This window comes from Trachypithecus francoisi, unplaced genomic scaffold (assembly GCF_009764315.1).
Source record: "Trachypithecus francoisi isolate TF-2019V2 unplaced genomic scaffold, Tfra_2.0 Lachesis_group3, whole genome shotgun sequence".
In the NCBI taxonomy this organism is placed as follows: domain Eukaryota; kingdom Metazoa; phylum Chordata; class Mammalia; order Primates; family Cercopithecidae; genus Trachypithecus; species Trachypithecus francoisi.
In genome coordinates, this window is record NW_022681468.1 from 130,826,587 (window position 1) to 130,848,263 (window position 21,677).

General features: G+C 40.4%; 1 protein-coding gene across 12 annotated transcripts in view; it reads right to left on the bottom strand.

The window, feature by feature from the left end:
• The window catches only part of RNF111 (ring finger protein 111), a 121,193-nt gene that overhangs the window by 86,886 nt on the left and 12,630 nt on the right, over positions 1-21,677 (bottom strand). Inside the window, exon 2 of one of the 12 annotated variants that reach the window (XM_033189939.1) lies at positions 10,776-10,837. The exons of the other annotated variants lie outside the window; for them this stretch is intronic. The gene's annotated coding sequence lies outside the window, so the exon portion shown is untranslated. The remainder of the gene's footprint in view (positions 1-10,775; positions 10,838-21,677) is intronic. 12 annotated transcript variants of the gene reach the window in all.

The following is a 21,677-nucleotide window of genomic DNA, read 5'->3' on the forward strand; positions in this document are numbered from 1 at the left end:
CCCCTATGTGCTTGCCCCTACAACAAGTATACATTCCTTTTGAAACTTTCTAACTTCTAAAGAAACAGAAAAATGCTTTTGAAAAGCTGTTTTCTATAATTCCACAGCAGAAAAGTCAACACATAGATACTGCCAAGTATTATGATACAAATGTGATAGAGCAGGTATTTTTACCCTTCACTGTTCCTCCAAATATCTAGATTCAAACTCTCCAAGCATTCTGCACAGGAACTGAGGAGTCAAATAAAAAGGGCACTAAGGCCCAACGCTCAGATTCTGACTTGTAATACCATTCTCCAATAAAAGGAACAAAGGTCTCTTGGTGAAACAGCTGATTTCACCAGGGCATTGAAAATATAACCCTGGAGCATCTTGCAGTGCCAGAAAGTAAAGAAACACACAAAAGAATACGGGCATGTCCAACAGGACACTGGAGCCAAGCTGAAAGAGCTCCCAAAGGCCAAAGCTGGAACAATTTTGGCAACAAAATAAATAATGTAGTATCAGTTCTAGTCCAAAATTTTAAAATGAGGCTGGGGGCAGTGGGTCACACCTATAATCCTAGCACTTTGGGAGGCCGTGGCGGGCGGATTGCCTAAGCTCAGGAGGTCAAGACCAGCCTGGGCAACATAGTGAAACCTCTGTCTCCACTAAAAAACACAAAAATTAACACGGGTGTGGTGGCGCATGCCTGTAATCCCAGCTACTCAGGACGCTGACGCATAAGAATTACTTGAACCTGGGAGGCAGAGGTTGCAGCGAGCCAAGAAAGCACCACTGTACTCCAGCCTGGGCAACAGAGTGAGACTTTGTCTCCAAAAAAAAAAAAAAAAAAAGAAAAAAAATGAACATCCATGAATCCATACTGATATAAATAACTCTTCCTTACAGAAGAATTCCAAACCTTTATGTAGACACTCCCTGGTCCAGGAGTTGAAGCTTAACAACCCTTCCCCCACCAATCTCAAGTAGGCAAGGAAAGAGTAACTCTATATTGGAGAAATCTGGCAAACACTACTCAGCCAGGTGACCACAATTAATCATATCAGTGCTAAGTCATGTTGACACCATGTACTCCTGATACAATGTGATGAGAAAGGCAGGGCACTTTACCTCCATGGCATTCTTTCCCAAAACCCCAAACTATGAGAAAAACATTCGGCTAACCTAGATTGAGGGATGGTCTATTAAATATTTGACAGGTAATCCACAAAACTGTTAGTCACAAAAAGTAAGGGAAGACTGAGAAACTGTGAAACCAGAGTCTACATTGAAATATTATCTGGAGTTTATTTAACAGTGATGTATCAATGTTGGTCTCCTAGTCATGACAAATGTGCAATGGGTAAGATGTTAACAATAAGGGAAACTAAGTGAGCAATATATGGGAACTCTTGTAAAACTACTGCAAAATAAAATCTTTTTTAAAAAAACAAGGGTATTATTTACAAAGTTCCCTCGATCCCTAGGAAAGGCAGGAGAGAAATGAGTGACTATGGAGCTTACCCTGCTCTCCAACTTCACCATCCATTCTTTCACTACTGCCAATCTCCAAAAATCTAAAGCTGGAACCAGACCGTGCATGGTGGCTCACGCCTATAATCTCAACACTTTGGGAAGCCAAGGTGGGTGGATCACCTGAGGTCAGGAGTTCAAGACCAGCCCAGCCAACACGGTGAAACCCTGTCTCAACTAAAAATACAAAAATTAGCCAGGCATGTGGCAGGCACCTGTAATCCCAGATACTTGGGAGGGCTGAGGTGGGAGAATCACTTGAACCTGGGGGGCGGAGGTTGCAGTGGGCCGAGACTGCGCCATTGCACTCCAACCCAGGTGACAAAGCAAGACTCTGTCTCAAAAAAAAAAAAAAAAAAAACAGAAAAAAAAAGCTGCAACCACCATGAGAAAACAAATGGCCTAAAACCATCCAGTTGCTCCACTGGGATAGAAGGCATACGTCTGTATATACTGAGAAATTATATGTAAGTCAAAAAATTATAGGTAATTTTTCTATGGAAAAATTATCCAACCATGTCATCTTCTCAAATTACCAGTAGTAATTTTCCAAATAAACACATTTGTGTTAAAATGTTCAGCAATCATGCATTAATAGTCAGTATGTACACAAAGCATACATATGCCCAAGTGTGTATACCTGTGTTTTATCTGTTTCTTTGTGACATAAAGCATAAAGAAAACCTATTATTAAATGAGAACAAATAAGTAGTACTTCAAAGCACTAAAGGCTAAGGATCTTAATCATCAAATACTACAATCACCTAAGTGGAAATTAAGACAGAACCTAAAGGCTAAGGGTCTTAATCATTAAATACTACAATTACCTAAGTGGAAATTAAGACAAAACCTAAAGGCTAAGGGTCTTAATGATCAAATACTACAATTACCTAAGTGGAAATTAAGACAGAACCTAAAGGCTAAGGGTCTTAATCATCAAATACTACAATTACCTAAGTGGAAATTAAGACAGAACCTAAAGGCTAAGGGTCTTAATCATCAAATACTACAATTACCTAAGTGGAAATTAAGACACAACACTAGGACAGGTGTGGTGGCTCACGCCTGTAATCCCAACACTTTGGGAGGACTAGGTGAGTGGACCACCTGACATCAGGAGTTCGAGACCAGCCTGGCCAACACAGTGAAACTCCGTCTCTACTGAAAATACAAAAATCAGCTGGGTGTGGTGATGCATGCCTGTAATCCCAGCTACTCAGAAGGCTGAGGCAGGAGAATTGCTTGAACCTGGGAGGTGGAGGTTGCAGCGAGGCAAGATAGCGCCACTGCACTCCCACCTGGGCGACACAGCGAGACTCCATCTCAAAAAAAAAAAAAAAAAAGCAAACAAAAAAGAACACTAAAATTAAGCCACTTATTCTTATATAAGCTAGGAATCTTTGGTCCCAACTTTGACAACCTTAGTTTGGTAGTGAACCATAAGACATTATCTTCAGTTGGAACATATGCCAAATGTCAGTTTCAATGTGCTATGAACTTGTGTTCCCCAAAATTCATATGCTGAAGTCCTAACACCCAGTACCTCAAAATGTGTCTGTATTTAGAGATAAGACTTTTAAAGAGGTAATTAATGTTAGATGAAGTCATATGAATGGGTCCTAATCCAATCTGACTAGAGTCCTTAAAAGAAGGGGAAATTTAAACACACAAAGCAACATCAGGATGCAAACACACAGAAAAAAAGACTGTGAGAACACAGCAAGGGGTCATCTGTAAACTAAAAAGACGGGCCTCAGGAAAAACCAAACCTGCTCACATCTTGATATTGGACTCACAGTCTACAGAACTAGGAGAAAGTAAAGTTTTGTAGTATAAGCCACTCCATCTGTGACATTTCATCATGGCAGCCTAAGCAAACTAATAAACTGTGGAATAAACACTTTCTGAGTACCTTAAATGTGCCAGAATGCCCAAAGTATTGTAAATACAAGAATGAATAGACACAGACCAGTCCTGAAGTAGTTATAGTCTAGCAGTTAGTGAGAAATATTAGTAGGTAATCAAAATGCAGCATAAGTGTTATGACAGAGGCATGCATTGAAACTTAATAGAAGTAGAATCTATTCTGATTCTGAAGCAGAGGGTGTACCAGGAAAAGTTTTCCAGGAAGGACAAAAGAATGAAATTCGAAGAAGAGAAATCCAATTACCCTATTTTTCATGGCAGAGTTTCCCTGAATCAACTACATAATTAACAATGAAGTATACCTAAAAATGTATAAAACAAGTTATATGAAAGACAAAATACAATCTTCTGATAGACAATTTTTAATCTTCAAGATGTCAAATTCAAACAACTATCAATCTAGAACGATGACTGTTAGGAAGAAACGGGGAAATTAGATGACTTCTTCAGACACTTTTGAGCATATGAAAAACTAGACAAAGGTCCATGGAATTACAAAATTCCCCTCAGAATTCATTCCAATTAAATAATAGGAGGAGGAATCTACTTTATTAGACCTAAAACCCCAGGTTCTCCTTTAATCTTCAACATTACTACTAAGTTCCCAACATATCTCATCAGGCAACCCAGTCTCAATCTTTTCATTACCTTCCAGCAGGGAGAACTGTAAGTTATAATACACTTCAAAGATTAAAACAGATGTGGAGGCCAGGCATGGTGGCTCATGCCTGTAATCCCAGCACTTTGGGAGGCTGAGGCAGGTGGATCACCTGAGGTCAGGAGTTGAAGACCAGCCTGGTCAACATGGTGAAACCCTGTTCCTACTAAAAATACAAAAATTAGCTGGGTGTGGTGGTGGGCACCTGAAATCCCAGGTACTTGGGAGGCTGAGGCAGGAGAATCGCTTACACCTAGGAGGCAACAGTTGCAGTGAGCTGAGATCACACCACTGCACTACAACCTGGGCGACAGAGTGAGTCTCTGTCTCAAAAAAAAAGAAAAAATAATAAATAAATAAAACAGATGTGGAATCCAGCTATCATCTATCAAAAGACACATTTGCAAAAATATGAAATTTGCTCTTCTCAATGTTTTTGTTTTGAAAAAGTTATTTTCATAAAATACTATTTATATTACATGTAACGGGTTTATTAATTTCAAAATAAATATTTTTCTTAAATTAAAACAAAAAGAATACCAAAACTTATCTAAAAATATATAATTAGCAACATAAAACAATGTTCACAATTAAAAATTTGCCTGTAACATGTATTCCAAAATCTGTTTTTAGTCATGATTTCATGTGAGGGCATAAACAAAATGTTGTATTCTCAAATGATACAAAGCTAAAAAAGGACTGCATATAAACTGAATGACACAATCAGAACCTGAAAATAATTATTAAAGCTTACAATTTAGCAAAACCATTTTAATTTTTTGTTTGTTTGTTTTTGAGATAAGGTCTTGCTGTTGCCCAGGATGGAGCACAGTGGCAGGATCACAGCTCCCTGCAGCCTTGACTTCCTGGGCTCAGGTGATCCTCCTGCCTCAGCCTCCCAGGTAACTGGGACTACAGACATGAGCCATCATTCCGAGCTAATTTTTTGCAGAGACGGGGTTTTGCCATGTTGCCCAGTCTGGTCTCAAACTCCTGGCTTCAAGTGATCTACCTGCCTCGATTTCCCAAAGTGTTGGGATTATAGGTGTGAGCCACTGCTCCCGGCCACTGAATAATTTCCTTGAGTCAAATTACTGCGTAATATTCTGGACACTCACTCACAAATGCTCCAAGTTCTAATTTTGGTATCGTTCTATAAAAGCACTGTATTATCTAGCCACCTTTCTTCAGACTCAAATATCAAAGTTTTCTGATCTGAAATTATCGAACTCTAAAGACTTTTTCACAAGTCATCACCATTTGGTCACTTATAAAAAGCACAATGGGATAAAGTGGGTTCTACCAGCATCTTCCCTGACACAGATAGTCACCCTCACAAAGACTATGCTCTAGCTAATATGAAATATCCCAAAATAAGAAAAAGGAATCCTCCCAAAACTGATAACATGTAAAAATAAAATACGTGGCTGAGCGTGGGGGCTCACGCCTGTAATCCCAGCACTCTGAGAGGCCAAGGTGGGCAGATCACCTGAGGTCAGTAGTTCGAGACCAGCCTGGTCAACATGGTGAAACCCCATCTCTACTAAAAATACAAAAAAATTAGCTGGGCATGGTGGTGCGCCTATAATCCCAGCTGCTCAGGAGGCTAAGGCAAGAGAATAGCTTGAACCCAGGAGGTGGAGGTTCTAGTGAGCCAAGATTGCGCCACTGCACTCCAACCTGGGTGACAGAGTGGGACCTCACCTCAAAAATAAAATAAAATAAAATAAAATACGTAACAATATTAACACAAAGGACAGGAGGGGAGTAAACGAAAGTATACTGTTTTAAGTTTCTCATATTATACATACAACCATCTATTATTCCTTGAAGACTGTGATAAAGATGCATAGCATAAACCCTAAAAGAACCATAAAAGATTTTTTTTAAAAGTATAAGCCAAAAGTGGTGATAAATGTAATATGATTTTTAAAAACCCTCAATCCAAAAGGAAGCAGGAAATGAGAAAAGGAACAGGTGGGACAAACAGAAAACCAACAGCAAACTGACAGATTTAAATCCAACTGTATCAACACTGGGGCTACTGGTGTAAGGACAGACTAGAGTCCAGAAATAGACTCAGATACATCATCAAATGATTTTCCAACAAAAGTGCCAAGACAATGAGGAAGGAACTGTCTTTTCAACAAATGATGGTAGGCTGAGTGCAGTGGCTCATGCCTATAAATACCAGCACTTTGGGAGGCTGATGTAGGAGGATTGCTTGAGCTCAGGAGTCAAGACCAGCCTGGGCAATATAGTGAGACTCTGTCTCTACAAAAAAAATTTAAAACTAGCCAGGCATGGTGGTGTATCCCTGCAGTCTCAGCTACTCAGGAGGCTGAGGCAGGAGGATTGCTTGAGCCCAGGAGGTTGAGGCTGCAGTGATCCACGATTGTGCCACTGCACTGCAGCCTGGGCAACAGAGACAGAGTCTGTCTCCAAAAACAAACAAACAAAAATGGTAGTGAAACAACTGGAGAGCCAGATAGGAAAAAAAGGAATCTCAACACCTACCTCACACCAGATACAAAAACTAAACCTAAAACTATAAAGCTTCTGGAAAAAACAGAGCAGAAAGTTTATGTGATTATATCATGGGCAAGCATTTCACAGGATACAGAAAGTACTACCATTTCTTAAAAAAATTAGTAAGCTTGACTTTATCAAAATCAAAACCTCTGCTCTTCAGAGACAGCATTAAGAAAACAAAAGGACAAGCTGGTAAGCTAAAAACAGATAAAATTATATATACATATGTTTGTGTGTGTGTGTGTATATAAACACATATATGTAATGTGAATACTGAATATATGAGAAAAACTCTTATATCCTAATAAGACAACCCCACAAAAAAATAGGCAAAAGATTTTACAAAACATACAAAAATAGCCAATAAGTAAATTTAAAAATCTTCAATATCTTTAGTCACCAGAGGAATGTAAATATAAACTATAGTAAGCCCCCATTACACACCCAACAAGACTAAAACTAAAAAGACCAAAACCACCAAACATTGGCAAGGATATTCCACAACTGGAACTCCACACATGACTCTCTGGCAGCTTCTAATAATGTTAGCTATGCATACATTTAACCTATGATCCAGTAATTCCATGCCTAAATTGGAAAACATGGATACAAAGACTTGTATATGAATGTTCATCGCTTTACTCATAATAGCCAAAAATTAGAGAAAAAATAAATCTCCAAGTGAATGGATAAATTATGTTATACAGCTACAAAGGGATACCAAACAGCAACAACAAAGAAGGAACTACTGATAAATGTATCAATATGGATTAATCTCAAAAATATCATGCTAAGGGAAAAGCAGACACAAAGTATCTATTTGAAATTCTAGACAGGCAAAGCTAATCTAAAGTAAAAAAAAAAAAAAAAAAAAACAACTTGAACATTGGTTCTGTCTTCAAGGGATGGGGACAGGACTGACAAGGAAGGAGCATGAGGGAATGACTTTTCGAGGCGATGGTTGTTCGTGCTCAATACCTTCATAGGATTTGGGTAACAGATGCATTTGGCAAAACTTAAATGGTACACTTAAGATTTGTGCATTTCACTGTAGGTAGAGTTTACTTTAAAAACTGTAAACAGCCTGTAATTCCAGCACTTTGGGAGGCTGAGGCAGGTAGATCACAAAGTCAGGAGTTCAAGACCAGCCTGGCTAAGATGGTGAAACCCCATCTCTACTAAAAATACAAAAAAATTAGCTGGGCGTGGTGGCAGGTGCCTGTAATCCCAGCTACTCAGGAGGCTGAGGCAGAGAACTGCTTGAACCCGGGAGGCGGAGGCTGCAGTGAACCGAGATCATGCCACTGCACTCTAGCCTGGGTGACAGAGTGAGACTCCGTCTCAAAGAAAAAAACTAAATAACTGTAAACAAATATTTGACTCTAGTTAGTGACATGAAAACTGTAGCTTTTTAGGGGTAAAATGCACTGACATCTGTAACTTTATTTTTTTTAATTTTGTAACTTAAAATGCATAAAAGGCCGGGCGCGGTGGCCAAGCTGTAATCCCAGCACTTTGGGAGGCCGAGACGGGGGATACAAGGTCAGGAGATCGAGACCATCCTGGCGAACAAAGAAACCCCGTCTCTACTAAAAATACAAAAACTAGCTGGGCGATGGCGGGCGCTGTAGTCCCAGCTACTCGGGAGGCTGAGGCAGAGAGCGGGAAACACGGAGGCGGAGCTTGCCGTGAGTGAGATCCGGCCACTGTCCAGCTGGGCTCAGAGCAAGACTCCGCCTCAAAAAAAAAAAAAAAAACATAAAAAGCAACAGGTTTGGCTGATGGATGGTTGGAGGAACAGACAGATGGCTAGAAATATAAAGTAAAAAGTAGCAAATTGTTAATTATAGAATCTAGGTGGCAGGGAGATGGGCGTTCAATGTACAATTCTTTCGTCTTTTCTATGTTTGCAATTTTGCATAATAAAATGCTGAAGGGAAAACATTTGATGAGCAGAATATCAAACACAAGAGTAATACTACTACTACTTACATGAAATTCTAAAACAAAGAAAACTCATGTATGATGTCGAAAATCAGAGGAGTAGTTGCCTGAGGCAGGAGATGTGGGTGGCTGATAGCAAAGCATGAAGGTACTTTCTAGAGTGATGGAATGTTTTATGTCCTGATTGAGGTGCTGACTGTACGGATACACACATTTGCCAAAATTCATCTAACTATACATAAAACGTGTGCCTCATATTGTGTATAAATTATACATCAAACATCAACTTGATTGGTTTTTAAAATAAGTTCACTATACAAAATCTGGAATACCCAGAAAAACCACAGAGAAATTAAGTCCCAATCCCATCACTGAAATAAAATCACCAATCTTTCCTTCTCTTGCCAATGACCACGCCTACTGGAGATAAAAATACACCTTATACTGTTTTCCTTAGAAGGAAATATAGAAATAGTGATGTCCTCAATTTTGGAATTCTTTACTCAGGTAACTCAAAACCCACTGATTTAAATCCCCACATCCCCATCACCACTGTGACTCATTAGCAAGTTATTAATCATTCTGTGCCTCCATTTCCTCAACTGAAAAATGAAAATATTTATCACAAAGGGTTGTTGTAAATATTGAACAAAGTAACATATGCACATGATAGCTCTTATTGTTGTTGTTTTAAAGATGACGAGTCAGCTAGTTTTTAGAAATCATCCAGGCAAAGGAAGTCCATAAGCTTCTTCCCTTTGAATTCTTCCCCCTACCCACCACCACATTTTTTTTAAGCAGGCCTTCAATCCTCTAGCTACACCTACCTCAAACTAGTCTAACTTATTCGAGTGAACCTCAAATTCCTCTTGAAGATTAAACCAAAACATTGAGTTGTTAAAGACCAAAGCAAAGGTTGCAGTAACAAAATAAATAAAAATAAAATCAGAAAACTAAATTAAAAAGATGACAGCTGTCCGGAGAAGGCAGGATCTAATGTTGGGAGCAAAACTGTCCAAGGAAACAATTTCTCCTTGAATGAAGTCCAACAAGTTTATTTAGATAAAATTTGTTTTTACTCCACATATATGATTTAGGTCAGTCAAAACATGCAACCTGGAGAATAGTAATGAAAGATTATGTTCTAGAGGCTGGGTGCAGCGGCTCGTGCCTGTAATCCTAGCACTTCATGGGGGGGAGGATTGCTTGTGCCCAGGAGTTTGAGATCAGACTGGGCAACATAGGTGAAATAGGTGAGACTATCTCCACAAATAAATAAACAAACAAACTGTATGTACTAAAGAAAGAGAACATGAGTTGTAAGACGAAAACCAGGAAGAATTATTGACACTTCAATGCCTGACAGTAAAGGCATACTGAAAGTTGGAATTTGGGAGAACACCTCTGGATGTGAACTTTTCTAGGTTTTGTTCTCATTCCAGATGCTTGGGATGGAAGAAGTTTGAATGAAAAGACATCGTGCCCATAAAGTGAACTTGACAAGAAAAAAATAATTTAAACCATGTAGGAGATTATGCTTGCCCTTCTGCTCACTGATTATATGCCTAGAATCAACACAAAATAGAAGATTAAATTTTGCTGCTCTATATTAGGTCTCACTTTCCAAGTGTCTCTCAGAATGTGAGCATCTTACTATGCTGTCAGATTCTAATCTTTGGAGCCATTTATTTTTCCCACATTACAGGCCATATACACAAACTTACTCTTTCTCTGATACTTAACAATGAAAACATGATTTGTTCTAATAGGGGAGGCAAAATGGGAAGTGCTGGACTTTCAGAGACTGCATATTTATACTGTATATTTTAAGGGCAACTTTAGGGATTTCCAAGGTTATCTCTGACTAAATGCTATTTTTGTTTTCCTTGGATCAGTATATTCAGACAGTGAAGTGAAAATTCTTGTTGCAAGAAACAAAAAATGCCAAGATATTAAACAACTCTAGAATACTGGTTTGGGGAAACCAAGAATTCATTATCCTGTATGCTGATGTCAGCTACTTTATTTAACAAACCTTTTTTGGTTTGAATTTTCCCTATAAGTCACTGATCAAGGTGATAAAAAGATAGAAAGGTGCTACCCTTTCCTAACAAATTTCACATTCTAGATAAAAATAGTAATCCCAATCCTAATGTGAATTATTGTACATGTTAAGTCTCATCTATGCACATTTATTTACCTGTATACTTTTTTGCAATCTTCAGACTGTTAGTTTCAGTAAACCTAAACAGCAAGTTCCTTCTGTTGGAGATAATAAAAAGAGACAACTGAGGATCAGTAAAGATAATTGGGAGAGAAAAGAAGGAATATTTTAAATTGAAGCTTGTTAAAGACAGATAACTAAAAACAAAGTCAAGACCTTAAAACTGCTAATCCAGAACTGCCATCTATGAGGGAAAAAACATGCATTCACACTGGAATAAAATAAATAAACCCAAGAGTCTGGGAAAAGGGTTTCAAAAAGATGAATTCAGCTATGGCAAGGAGGATACACACAGGATAGGTCATTCAAACTTCTTCCATCCCAAGCATCTGGAATGAGAACAAAACCTAGAAAAGTCACTCAGGAAACAGAAATTAATTTTACAGTAGCCTATTAATATTTTAGAAGATACAATAACACTGACAATACATTAGCTATCACTTATTCATTTATGGTTCTCATTCAATAAATATTTATTGAAAGCCTATAAAGAGCTAGGCACTTGTTTTAGGCACTGGCATCAGCCATGAACAGGACATAGAAAGTCTTTGCTCTCATGGAAATTACATGCAAATGAGAGACCAAAAAAAACCAAGGTAATTTTAGAGCAAAACGTGCTATTAAGAAAATAGGTCGGCCGGGCGCGGTGGCTCAAGCCTGTAATCCCAGCACTTTGGGAGGCCGAGACGGGCGGATCACGAGGTCAAGAGATCGAGACCATCCTGGCTAACACAGTGAAACCCCGTCTCTACTAAAAATACAAAAACTAGCCGGGCGAGGTGGCGGGCGCCTGTAGTCCCAGCTCCTCGGGAGGCTGAGGCAGGAGAATGGTGTAAACCCGGGAGGCGGAGCTTGCAGTGAGCTGAGATCCGGCCACTGCACTCCAGTCCGGGCGACAGAGCGAGACTCTGCCTCAAAAAAAAAAAAAAAAAAAAAAAAAAAAGAAAGAAAATAGGTCACATGCAGTGGCTCACACCTGTAATTCCAGCACTTTGGGAGGCTGAGGCAGGCAGATCGCTTGAGCTCAGGAGTTCAAGACCAGCGTGGGCAACATAGCAAAACCCTGTCTCTACAAAAAATATTTTTTAAAAAATGAGCTGGGTGTGGTAGCAGGCACCTGTAGTCCCAGCTACTTGAGAAGCTGAGGTTGGAGGATGATTTGAGCCTAGGAGGTGGAAGTTGCAGTAAGTAGGGATCATGCCACTGCACTCTAGTCTGGGCAACAGAGCCAGATCCTGTCTCAAAAAACAAAGAGAAAAAGACCAGGCGTACTGGCTTACGCCTGTAATCCCAGAATTTTGGGAGGTCGAGGTGGGCAGAGGGCTTGAGCTCAGGAGTTCCAGACCAGCCTGGGCCACAGGGCAAAAGCATGTCTCTACAAAAACTTAGCTGGGTGTGGTGGTACATGCCCGTTCCAGCTACTCAGGGGGCTGAGGTGGGAGGATCGCTTGAGCCCGGGAGGTAGAGGTTGCAGTGAGCTGACATTCAGCCACTGCACTCCAGCCTGGGCAACAGAGTGAGACCTTGTCTCAAAAAAAAGAAAAAAGAAAATAAAACAGGCAGTAGGATCACTTGAGGCCAGGAGTTCAAGGCTGCAGTAAGCTATAATAGCACCTGTGAATAGCCACTGCAATCCAGCGCTGGCAACATAATGAGACCTTATTACAAAAAGGAAAGAAAGAAAACAAAACAAATGGTAAAGGCTGACTATCAACAGGATCCTCTCTAAGAAGCTAAAAACATGAATCGTAGCCACTAGCCAGTCAAGCCACACAATTCTGGAGGAAGAGTATTCCTGGGAGAGAAAAAATAGGAAAGACTATGTGACAGGAAGATGCCTAACAAGTGCAAAGAACTGAAAGAAGGGAAGTAGAAGGAAAGGGAAATGGCACACAATGAGATCAGAGGTAGTCAGGGCCGGATCAGGTAGAGCCTGTAGGGAACTTGTTGAGTTTGGTCACTCTCTTTTTTTTTTTTTAATTAAACGCACAGCTATGAGGGCTTTCACTCAGAACTTCAGTTCCCATGACTACTTTTACGTAAGATTATTACATATGTTACATACGTTACTCAACCGTATTTACCATATTTACCATGGAGATTTTCAGGAACTTGGCCCTCACAGTAGAACAATGTTCTAATAAAACATGGTAACTGCTACAAATAAGTACCAAATACTATGGGAACACAGAAGGGACAGCTATTAATTCTAAAGGAAAAAACTGAAATAAGTTTAAGAGCTGACCTTTAAAAGTAAAATTTCAAGTGGAGAATAAGGATAAGGATACATCAGAGAAACGGCAGGAAGACAGTCAAGAAAACAGAATGGTGAGTTTTAACCAATACTATACAGTAGTCTCCCCTTAACCACAATTTATTGCCCATGGTTTCACTTACCTATGGTCAACATGGTCCAAAAATATTAAAGAAAAAACTCCAGAAATAAACAGCTCATAAGCTTTAAACGCTTATGAATGCCTACACCGTGCCCAAGTCATTAACCTCACTTTGCCATTTTATCATCATTTTCCATCATCACAAGAAGGGTGAGTATAATATCTTGAGAGAAAGAACACATTCACATAATTTTTATTGAATATAGTTGTAATTTTTTGCTATTAACATCTTACTCTGCCCAATTTGTAAATTAAACTTTATAAAAGGTATGCATGTTGTGGTTGTAAGCATCTACTGGGGGTCTTGGACTGTATCCCTCATGGATAAGGGAGGACTACTGTATCTAGTTCTTTAAACATGATTTCATAAAAAATAAAATAAAATCCCATAATATAGCTTTTGTAGGTGTTCTGTAACAAATCTTATATCACATGATTTTCTTCACTTAATAAAAGTATTAAGTATTTTCTATTAAAGACCCTAGCTGTCAAAATAGACTTAGGCTTTCTAAAGCAAACCTATTCACCAAATGTGGAGAGCCCAGTTCCATATCACTAATATAACTTTTTTCTGGTAAAATTATCATGATTATCAAAAGCAGAAGTTCACATATTTTAACAACATGGTAAGATAAAGGTATACAAGACCTTTATCTCAAATCTCCCTCCAATCCCCACTAAATTGATAGTAAAAGGAATTCTTTTTTTAAATCAACAACAAAAATAGGAACTAACAGCAGGTAAAGTAGAGACGGCAATAGAATCCTGTTACCTGACTGACAGGAAATCCAGAAAAGAGAAGAGAGGTAAAAAATGGCTAAGAAGTTACCCAAGGTAATATAAGTATTTCATATAACTGAAGAACATGAGCCCCTGATACCTCTGTTCTCAGAGACTACCATTCTCCTCACCTACTCCAGGAAAGCCCCAATCGTTTCTAGGCTATTTCTCAAGCAGGTCAAGCACGCTATGGCTAGTCACACTGCCTTCAATGCTCTTCCCCCAGATAACCACGAGGCTCACTCATTCACTTCCTTTACATCTGTGTTCAAATGTTTCCTTATCCATGATACCTTCCCTGAGCACCTTACCACATTAGTAGTCAATACGAACATCAAAATTTTCGTGGAAAGGCAAAAAAATAAAAATATAAAGTTAACCCCACCCTCTAGCTTCCTTTTCCAGGTCACTTATTTCCATAATCACCATCCACAAAATCTGTTTCCTTACCAGAGCAGAGATTTTGTTTTGATCACTACGATGTGCCCAAAAGCTTAGAACACAAATTTGGCTTTCAATAGGCATTTGCGGAATTGTTGTTTAAAATAATCAAAAATTCTGACATAACTGAAAGATGGGGTGAAAGGAGAATAGCGGGCCCATCAAAAATTGATTAATTCTCTGGAGCAGCAGTTATCTTTCTTTTTTTTGAGACAGAGTTCAGCTCTGCCACCCAGGCTGAAGCGGAGTGGTGTGATCTCGGCTCACTGAAACGTCTGCCTCCCAGTTCAAGCGATTGTTGTGCCTCATACTCCCTGAATAGCTGGGATTATAGGTGCCCGCCACCACACCCAGCTGTTTTGTATTTTTAGTAGAGACAGTGTTTCCCCATGTTGGCCAGGTTGGTCTCGAACTCCTGACCTCAGGTGATCCACCTGCCTCGGCCTCCCAAAGTGCCGGGATTACAGATGTGAGCCATCGCACCCGTTCCTGAGGACCTTCATAATCTTAAAAATTGGCCAGGCACTATGGATTGCTTCGGCCCAGGAGTTTGAGACCAGCCTGGACAACACGGTGAAACCCGTCTCTACTAAAAATAGAAAAATGAGCCAAGTGTGGTGGTACGTGCTTGTAGTCCCAGCTACTTCGGAGGCTTAGGTGGGAGGACTGCCTGAGCCCAGGAGGCAAAGAATGTAGTGAACTAAGATCTCACCACTGCACTCTAGCCTGGGTATGAGAGACAGATCCCGAATAAAAAAAAAAAGGAAACAAAAATCATTGGAAGATTTGAAAAAGCTTTCATATCTATTGATACTTACTGATATGGTCTGGATCTGTGTCCTCACCCAAATCTCAGGTCAAAGTGTAATTCCCAGTGTTGGAGGTGGGGCCTGCTGGGACGTGACTGGATTATCGGGGCAGTTTCTAATGGTTCACACCATCCCTTTGGTGCTGTTCTCATTATGGACTTCTCATGAGATCTGGTTGTTTAAAATTATGTGGCACCTCCCCCTTCTCTCCTGCTCCTGCCATGTAAGACATCGACTCTTGCTTTGCCCTCTACCATGAGTAAAAGCTCCCTGAGGTCTCCCCAGAAGCAGATGCTGCCACGCTTCCTATACAGCCTATGGAACCTTCAGCCAATTAAACCCCTTTTCTTTATAAATTACCCAGTCTCAGGTATTTATAGCAGTGTGTGAACGAACTAATACACTTACCCTATTAGAAAGTAAAACTCATAAATGCTTTAAAATGTATTATTTTAAAACTGCAGTAATAGGCCAGATGCGGTGGCTCACACCTGTAATCCCAGCACTTGAGGAGGTTGAGGTGGGCAGATCACTTGAGGTCAGGAGTTCAACACCAGCCTGGGCAACATAGTGAAACTCTGTCTCTACTAAAAATACAAAAATTAGCCTGGTGTGGTGGTGCATGCCTGTAATCCCAGCTACTCAGGAGGCTAAGGTAACAGAATAGCTTGAACCTGGGAGGCCGAGGTTGCAGTGAACTGAGATTGCACCACTGCACTCCAGCCTGGGTGACAAAGTGTGACTCCATTTCAAAAAACAACAACAACAACAACAAAAAAAAAAACACTGCAAACCCACCATATCTAATAAAAGTAACTTTCATTAAAATATTTTCAAAAACTTAATGAGTGGTAATACTACACATTTTTTGCAAATCTCTCTAATGGCTAGCTTAACAAAAGAAAGCCGGATTGTCACATCTCCATCTGTATTCAATCTATCATGATATGCTGTTCTGGTTAAATTATAAGAAAATCCAGTTTCACACAAATATGTAGTTGAAAAAGGGAGTAGTATTTTTAATAACCTTTTCAGGTAAGTGTGGGTGTTATTCCTCTTTGATACTACCCCAATACTTTACAAAGGCAGCTTGAACTTAATTGCAATGTGGAATCTGAAACCATATCAGTGAAACCTCGTACTATCTCAGTGAAAAATCAACTGTTCGATACTGCACTTTACATAGACCTTTCACCCAGACATGACTTTGTAACATCATTGTCATCTGAAAAATATTGTTTCACCAAGTTATGTACCTCTTGCAAACATGACACATTTCATTATGTAACAGTAAAAAAAAAAAAAAAATCGTTTGTTAATAACACAACCAATCTCATTGCAAAGTCCTGAGAAACTGCCAAAATTACAGTGACTGATAGGAGTTTTCCGCAATTCTAATTTTTGCTTGAAAGTCTGAATTTTATCTCGGCAATAAATTGTGTCACTTGTTTTTCTTGAAGTGAAAGGCTCACTTCATTTATTTTTGAGAAAATATGCAAAAATATCCAAGTTCACATAAATACAGTTTGCTTCTTTCAAGTAAAAATGTGTTCCATGAAAAAAGTGACTAGTTTGCTAATCCAGTTTATAACTAAATCAAACAGGCTCTTCTCTCAAAATAAGCATCACACTGTGGTATGCAGTGGAAGACCCAATAACAACCTTCCCAAGAACATAAGAACACACCGAGGGGAAGAACACTCACTGGAATCTTTCAGAGGGTGGAGGGTGAGAGGAGGGAGAGGATAAGGGAAAATAACTAATGGGTACTAGGCTTAATACCTGGGTGGTGAAACAATCTGTACAACAAAACCTATGACACAAGTTTACCTATGTAACAAACCTGCACTTACAGCCCTGAACTTAAAAAAAAAAAAAAAACAGGCCAGGCGCGGTGGCTCAAGCCTGTAATCCCAGCACTTTGGGAGGCCGAGACGGGCGGACCACAAGGTCAGGAGTTCGAGACCATCCTGGCTAACACAGTGAAACCCCGTCTCTACTAAAAAATACAAAAAACTAGCCGGGCGAGGTGGCGGGTGCCTGTAGTCCCAGCTACTCGGGAGGCTGAGGCAGGAGAATGGCATAAACCCAAGAGGCGGAGCTTGCAGTGAGCTGAGATCCGGCCACTGCACTCCAGCCCAGGCGACAGAGTGAGACTCCATCTCAAAAAAAAACAACAAAACTTCCCATTTTGTCACATGGAATATAAAAAACACATGTGCGCAAGAATCAACATTGGGAATATGAATCCTTCTGGCAAGATGGCCGAATAGGAACAGCTCCAGTCTCCAACTCCCAGCACGAGCGACACAGAAGACCAGTGATTTCTCCATTTTCAACTGAGGTACTGGGGTCATCTCACTAGGCAGTGCCGGACAATCGGTGCTGGTCAGCTGCTGCAGCCCGACCAGCAAGAGCTGAAGCAGGGCAAGACATCGCCTCACCTGGGAAGCACAAGTGGGAAGGGAATCCCTTTTCCTAGCCAGGGGAACTGAGACACACAACACCTGGAAAATCAGGTAACTCCCACCCCAATACTGTGCTTTAAGCAAACGGGCACACCAGAAGATGATACCCACACCTGGCTGGGAGGGTCCCACAGCCAGGGAGCCTCCCTCATTGCTAGCACAGCAGTCTGCCATCTAACCGCAAGGCAGCAGCGAGGCTGGGGGAGGGGCACCCGCCATTGCTGAGGCTTAAGTAGGTAAACAAAGCTGCTGGGAAGCTCGAACTGGGTGGAGCTCACAGCAGCTCAAGGAAACCTGCCTGTCTCTGTAGACTCCACCTCTGGGGACAGGGCACAGCTAAACAACAACAACAAAAAAAGCAGCAGAAACCTGTGCAGACGCAAACGACTCTGACAGCTTTGAAGAGAGCAGTGGATCTCCCAACACGGAGGTTGTATCTGAGAAGGGACAGACTGCCTGCTCAAGTGGGTCCCTGACCCCTGAGTAGCCTAACTGGGAGACATCCCCCACTAGGGGCAGACTGACGCCCCACACCTCACACGGTGGAGTACACCCCTGAGAGGAAGCTTCCAAAGTAAGAATCAGACAGGTACACTCGCTGTTCAGCAATAGTCTATCTTCTGCAACCTCTGCTGATGATACCCAGGCAAACAGGGTCTGGAGTGGACCTCAAGCAATCTCCAAAAGACCTACAGCTGAGGGTCCTGACTGTCAGAAGGAAAACTATCAAACAGGAAGAACACCTATACCAAAACCCCATCAGTACGTCACCATCATCAAAGACCAGAGGCAGATAAAACCACAAAGATGGGGAAAAAGCAGGGCAGAAAAGCTGGAAATTCAAAAAATAAGAGCGCATCTCCCCCTGCAAAGGAGCGCAGCTCATCACCAGCAACGGATCAAAGCTGGTCAGAGAATGACTTTGACGAGATGAGAGAAGAAGGCTTCAGCCCATCAAACTTCTCAGAGCTAAAGGAGGAATTACATACCCAGTGCAAAGAAACTAAAAATCTTGAAAAAAGAGTGGAAGAATTGATAGCTAGAATAATTAATGCAGAGAAGGTCATAAACGAAATGACAGAGATGAAAACCATGACACGAGAAATACGTGACAAATCCACAAGCTTCAGTAACCAACTCGATCAACTGGAAGAAAGAGTATCAGCGATTGAGGATCAAATGAATGAAATGAAGCGAGAAGAGAAACCAAAAGAAAAAAGAAGAAAAAGAAATGAACAAAGCCTGCAAGAAGTATGGGATTATGTAAAAAGACCAAATCTACATCTGATTGGGGTGCCTGAAAGTGAGGGGGAAAATGGAACCAAGTTGGAAAACACTCTTCAGGATATCATCCAGGAGAACTTCCCCAACCTAGTAGGGCAGGCCAACATTCAAATTCAGGAAATACAGAGAACACCGCAAAGATACTCCTCGAGAAGAGCAACTCCAAGACACATAATTGCCAGATTCACCAAAGTTGAAATGAAGGAAAAAATCTTAAGGGCAGCCAGAGAGAAAGGTCGGGTTACCCACAAAGGGAAGCCCATCAGACTAACAGCAGATCTCTTGGCAGAAACTCTACAAGCCAGAAGAGAGTGGGGGCCAATATTCAACATTCTTAAAGAATTTTCAACCCAGAATTTCATATCCAGCCAAACTAAGTTTCATCAGTGAAGGAGAAATAAAATCCTTTACAGATAAGCAAATGCTTAGAGATTTTGTCACCACCAGGCCTGCCTTACAAGAGACCCTGAGGGAAGCCCTAAATATGGAAAGGAACAACTGGTACCAGCCATTGCAAAAACATGCCAAAATGTAAAGACCATTGAGGCTAGGAAGAAACTGCATCAACGAGCAAAATAACCAGTTAATATCATAACGGCAGGATCAAGTTCACACATAACCATATTAACCTTAAATGTTAATGGACTAAATGCTCCAATTAAAAGATACAGACTGGCAAACTGGATCAAGAGTCAAGACCCATCAGTCTGCTGTATTCAGGAGACCCATCTCACATGCAGAGACATACATAGGCTCAAAATAAAGGGATGGAGGAAGATCTACCAAGCAAATGGAGAACAAAAAAAAGCAGGGGTTGCAATCCTAGTCTCTGATAAAATAGACTTTAAACCATCAAAGATCAAAAGAGACAAAGAAGGCCATTACATAATGGTAAAGGGATCAATTCAACAGGAAGAGCTAACTATCCTAAATATATATGCACCCAATACAGGAGCACCCAGATTCATAAAGCAAGTCCTTAGAGACTTACAAAGAGACTCAGACCCCCATACAATAATAATGGGAGACTTCAACACTCCACTGTCAACATTAGACAGACCAACCAGACAGAAAGTTAACAAGGATATCCAGGAATTGAACTCATCTCTGCACCAAGCGGACCTAATAGACATCTATAGAACTCCACCCCAAATCAACAGAATATACATTCTTCTCAGCACCACATCGCACTTATTCCAAGATTGACCACATAATTGGAAGTAAAGCACTCCTCAGGAAATGTACAAGAACAGAAATTATAACAAACTGTCTCTCAGACCACAGTGCAATCAAACTAAAACTCAGGACTAAGAAACTCAATCAAAACCGCTCAACTACATGGAAACTGAACAACCTGCTCCTGAAGGACTACTGGGTACATAACGAAATGAAGGCAGAAATAAAGATGTTCTTTGAAACCAATGAGAACAAATATACAACATACCAGAATCTCTGGGACGCATTTAAAGCAGTGTGTAGAGGGAAATTTATAGCACTAAATGCCCACAAGAGAAAGCTGGAAAGATCTAAAATTGACACTCTAACATCACAATTAAAAGAACTGGAGAAGCAAGAGCAAACACATTCAAAAGCTAGCAGAAGGCAAGAAATAACTAAGATCAGAGCAGAACTGAAGGAGATAGAGACACAAAAAACCCTCCAAAAAATCAATGAATCCAGGAGTTGGTTTTTTGAAAAGATCAACAAAATTGACAGACCACTAGCAAGACTAATAAAGAAGAAAAGAGAGAAGAATCAAATAGATGCAATAAAAAATGATAAAGGGGATATCACCACCGACCCCACAGAAATACAAACTACCATCAGAGAATACTATAAACACCTCTATGCAAATCAACTAGAAAATCTAGAAGAAATGGATAATTTCCTGGACACTTACACTCTTCCAAGACTAAACCAGGAAGAAGTTGAATCCCTGAATAGATCAATAGCAGGCTCTGAAATTGAGGCAATAATTAATAGCCTACCCACCAAAAAAAGTCCAGGACCAGATGGATTCACAGCTGAATTCTACCAGAGGTAACAAGGAGGAGCTGGTACCATTCCTTCTGAAACTATTCCAATCAACTGAAAAAGAGGGAATTCTCCCTAACTCATTTTATGAGGCCAACATCATCCTGATACCAAAGCCTGGCAGAGACACAACAAAAAAAGAGAATTTTAGACCAATATCCCTGATGAACATCGATGCAAAAATCCTCAATAAAATACTGGCAAACCGTATTCAGCAGCACATCAAAAAGCTTATCCACCATGATCAAGTGGGCTTCATTCCTGGGATGCAACGCTGGTTCAACATTCGCAAATCAATAAATGTAATCCAGCGTATAAACAGAACCAAAGACAAGAACCACATGGTTATCTCAATAGATGCAGAAAAGGCTTTTGACAAAATTCAACAGCCCTTCATGCTAAAACGCTCAATAAATTCGGTATTGATGGAACGTACCTCAAAATAATAAGAGCTATTTATGACAAACCCACAGCCAATATCATACTGAATGGGCAAAAACTGGAAAAATTCCCTTTGAAAACTGGCACAAGACAGGGATGCCCTCTCTCACCACTCCTATTCAACATAGCGTTGGAAGTTCTGGCTAGGGCAATCAGGCAAGAGAAAGAAATAAGGGTATCCAGTTAGGAAAAGAAGAAGTCAAAGTGTCCCTGTTTGCAGATGAC